Source organism: Penaeus japonicus, unplaced genomic scaffold (assembly GCF_977035675.1).
Source record: "Penaeus japonicus unplaced genomic scaffold, GWHDUDI00000001_assembly GWHDUDI00000018, whole genome shotgun sequence".
In the NCBI taxonomy this organism is placed as follows: domain Eukaryota; kingdom Metazoa; phylum Arthropoda; class Malacostraca; order Decapoda; family Penaeidae; genus Penaeus; species Penaeus japonicus.
In genome coordinates this window covers 26,537,181-26,542,180 of record NW_028234420.1, presented here as the reverse complement: position 1 = coordinate 26,542,180, position 5,000 = coordinate 26,537,181, and positions in this window count along the sequence as shown.

Below are 5,000 nucleotides of genomic sequence, written 5' to 3'. Positions count from 1 at the left end.
TTGGGGGAGTGGGTGGTGATGAGGCTAGTGGAATGGGTGGAGAGGGAACGAGTGGAGTAGTGGTGAAGGGGTTGGGGGAGTGGGTGGTGAGGAGGCTAGTGGAGTAAGAGTGGGAGAGGGAATGAGTGGAGTAGTGGGGAAGTGGGTGGTGAAGAGGTTCGTGGAGTGGGAGAGGGAGAGGGAACGAGTGGTGTAGTGTTGAAGGAGTGGGCGGAGGTGGGAAAAGCGGAGTGAGAGGGGATGGGATCAGTGGAGTAGGTGGAGAGGGAACTAGTTGTGAAATAGTTGTGAAGAGGTCGAAGAAGTGGGCGAAGATGGGAGACGTGGAGTGGGTAGAGAGTGAACGAGTGAAGTACGAAGTGATGGGTTAGAGGAGTGGGTGATGTAGAGGCTAGAGGAGTGGCTGGAGAGGGAACGAGTGGAGTAGTATTGAAGAGGTCGGAAGAGTGGCTGGAGATGGGACCAGTGGAGAGTAGGTGGAGTGGGAACGAGTAGGGCAGTGGTGAAGGCCCAAATGTGGGTGGATTGGGTGGTGAAGAGACAAGTGGAGTGGGTGATGAAGAGGCCAGTGGAGTGGATGATCAAGAGGCCAGTGAAGAGAGTGATGAAGAGACCAACAGAGTGGACGATCAAGAGGTCAGTGGAGTGAATGATGAAGAGCCAAGTACACTATATGGTGGAGGGAACAGTGGAATATGTGGTGAAGGAGCTAGCGGAGTGGGTCTGGTGAGTGGTGACAGGCGGGTGGATAGAGGAAGGGAAGTAATCAGGAAATCAAGAGGAAAGGAAAAATGATGCAGACCGTTACGCAACACTCTCTTTTTCTCCTCTTGTCTCATAACAGGAAATTAATGGTGCATTTCTCTACGCTCTTCTCCTACGAGCCGCGATGGGAATTTATAATTGTATTCAGATTATAGGTTTGTTTATGATTATGAGGTTTGGCTAATCTTTTTGGAAGAGCTAAGGAGCAAAGATGGCTTACAGTCTATGATATTTTGTTTTGTTTCTCTCTTTCTCTATATATATCTATCTATCTATCTACCTATCTATCTATCTATCTATCTATCTATCTATCTATCTATCTATCTATCTATCTATCTATCTATCTATCTATCTATCTATCTATCTATCTCTATATATACATTTACACACACACACACACACACGCACACACACACACACACACACACACACACACACACACACACACACACACACACACACACACACACACACACACACACAACATATATATATAATATATATATATATATATATATATATATATATATATATATATAATATTCTGTTGTGTGTGTGTGTGTGTGTGTGTGGTGTGTGTGTGTGTACATACACACACACACACCACAAACACACACACACACACACATACACACACACACACACACACACACACAAATATATATATATATATATATATATATATATATATATATATATATATAATATATATATATATATATATATATATATATATAATATATATATATAATATATATATATATATATATATATATATATATATATATATATATATATATATATATATAATATATATATATATATGTATATATATATATATGTATATATATACATATATATATATATATAATATATATATATATATATATATATATATATATATATATATATATATTATTGTTCATATATATGCCATCCATAACTATAATGCAAACACAAATGAAGTCTCCACAAAAGCCTCTGTTAATGGACTCTCCCTCGCCAGAATAGACGAGAAAATGTTACATAGATGAGTAAACACACATGTTTTCTTCCCCTCGGCCTAGGGTAGTTCCCCTCTTGTAAGACCTTGACGGTCCAAAATAATGGGTCTTTCATGGGTTCAAATTAATGGCCCATGATATGGCACCTCTTGTAATTGCGTGCATCAGCTTGGTCTTTTCCATTGCTTCTCCGCCCCTTCTCTTCTCTCTCCTATTTTGTTATTCCGACTTTTGTGTAGTTGTCTTTGTGTGTGTTTGTGTGTATTTGTGTGAGTTTCTGCTCGTGGGTACGCACATGTTTTTGTGGATTCTGTGAGTGCCTGTGTTTGTGAGGGTTCACTCGTATACTTAAATCCATGTGTCTTTGCATGCGCGTGTGTATCAGCTGTCAGTCAACATCCCGACATTAGCCCCGCCACTTCCCATCCGTCCCCGACCGGCTACACCCACCCACGATGCGATAACGCGATCATTTACATACGCGTGGGATCCAAACGTTGAGTGTACCGTAAAAAGCAAAGAGCGGTATATGGGACGACAAGGAGGCAAATAATCGGCGCCACAAAGGAGTGAGTGACGCTCGAGTAGAACGGAATGGTAAAGTTGAGCATGTTCAGAATGTATAAGTAATGTACGGCATGAATGAAAGAGAAACTCGGTGAATGAACCTTGGGTATAATGTGAATTCGATGGAATGGGGCTTTTAGACATTCGGGTGATGAAATGGGTCCTTTAAGATACCGTAACTGTATACAAAAGAGCTAGGATAGGTCATGGTGTGTAGTAGTATTGTGGTTCATATACCATAGCAGCGTTGTTATGTAATAGTAGTGAGTAATGACTTGATTTGTGATCCCGAGGAAGTGTAATATCGTAACCAAATGTTTAATGTTGTAGGTCGATACAAAAGTGATAGTTTTGTAGTTCTTGTAGTAGATTCAATTCAATGTTTTTCTTTCCTCTTCCTCCAACCTTTTCTTCTCCCTTTTTCACCTTTCCTTGGCTGTCTCCTCTACCTCCCTTTATTCATTCTTATTCTTTTAACAACCTTTTGTCCTTCTCTCTTCCTCATCCTTCTGCTCATTTCATCCTTTTTAACATTTCCTCTTTTTCCCACTCATCCTCTATTCTGCTCCTCTCCGTTTTGCTTACTCCATCCTCCTTTAAAACACTTTTCTCTCCCTCTCTCTTTCCTACTCTTTCTCATCTTCCTCCTCGACCTTCTCCGCTTCTTCCTTCCTTTACACATTCCATCCTCCTTTGAAGACCTTTTATTCCTCCTTTTTTTCCACTCTTCCTCCTCCTGCTACTTCTCTTCCTCTTCCTCTTCTTCCTCCTCCTCTTCCCCTATCTCCTCCTCCTCTACCTCCTCCTCCTCTTCCTCCTCCTCCTCCTCCTCCTCTTCCTCCTCCCCTTCCTTCTCCTCCTCCTCCTCCTTCTCCTCCTCCTCCTTCTCCTCTTCCTCCTCCTCCCCTTCCTCCTCCTCCTCCTCCTCCTCCTCCTCCTCCTCTACCTCCTCCTCCTCCTCCTTTTGCTCGACCCATCCTCCTTTAACAACCGCCTCCGACCGCAGTTTCTTTGGCAATCAATGAGTGTCCTCCTGTGCGTGTCTGAGGAAGTGACAGGCGCGTCATCCTCATTACACTTCTTCATTATCAAGAAGAAAGTTTTAAGGCGAGGGAAAGTGTCATGGCATGTGGAGGAGGGAAGAGAGGCGGCGGGAAAAGAAGAAAAGGATGAGGGGATGGATGGGAATGAAGGGGGTGGGGGGGGGGAAGGAGGAGAAGGAAGGAATGTGGTGGAAAGGGAGGAGATGAGAGAAGGAATGAGGGAGGGGGGGGGGGGCTTGTGATGGAAGGCAAGAAAGAGGGAAAGGAGGAGAGAAAGGAAGGGATTGGGTAAAAGGAGGAGAGAAAGGGTGTAAGGAAAAGGGAAGAGAGGGAATGAGGGGTTAAGGAGCAATTTCGAAATGAAAAAAAGAGGAAGGAGGGAGACTGGGAATGAAGGAGAGGGAAAGAGGGAGTAGAAAGAAAGAATTGGAAAAAAAAAAAATTAATGAAAAAGGAAGAGTTGCAGCAAGAGAGATAGAGAGAGAGAGATATAGAGATGGTACATTTAATTTTTTCTCTTCTTTTTATATTCACAGAAGTGCAATAACCTTCCTGGGATCTTTTGAGGAAACATAAAGAGAAAACGGTAACAGGAAAATACATAAGGAAAATAGATTAGAATAGATTACACATTACCCACAACGTAAAGGTTGGAAGCTGAAAAGATAAGGCACCGGAAGCACTCATAAGGCACCGAAGGAGAAGAGTGAGACAACGAATAAACTCCGTATCCTCCTAAATGGAAAAAGAAAAGAAAAGAAAAGAAAAACAATACGAATAAAGGTGAAACAAGAAGAAAATGGAAATGGAGGGAGAACTAAGATAAAATCATGATAACCTTTTAAGTCCAGCGAAGAGGGAAGCTCTGTTGGTGAGGGAATTGAAGAACACGAGGCGAGACGTTCCGAGAGCAAGGAACAAGTGGGGGAGAGAGAGAGGGAGAGAGTGATGGAATGAGGATAATCGAAGGATAAGAATCGGGGGATGAACTAGTGCATGGGGATAATTAATTGGCAATGTACAGATCATTGATAATTATTATGATGAAAGTAATGATGGTGTTATGATTATATTCGGGTATGTTGCAATTAGCTATTCATTATCCCCCTTAAGGTTCTTCTTTGCCACGAGAAAAAATAACACGATGGTAAGAGTTGCGGAAGAGAAGGAAGGTAAGAAGGATAAAAGAAAGAAGAAAAGAGGGAGATATAAAAGGATGGTATAAGAATGACAGCGCAACGGAAACCGGCTCTCGCGATGTCGAAAAGAAAGAAATTGGTGTAGCATTTTTTACTTTTCTATTTATTAAATGTTTCCATTTTTTTACAGATCCACTTAACAAGTTTGTGATGACAGGTTGAACAAGTTAATGAAGATAATCCTCTAAGAGTTCACTTGGTGGTGATGATAATTAAATGCAAAACAGCCACACTACTCGGACATTCAGCCATGCATTAAAATAAACCAAGTAGAGTAGGATGGGGGGGGAGGGGGGGGTCAGAGGATGAGGAAAAAAAATGAACGAGTAATAAGTGGAAACGAGTAGATCGTAATAGTAATGAAAAAAAGGAACTAGCAACCAAAAGCAAAATAAACTGATGGAATAATAGGAAGACACGAA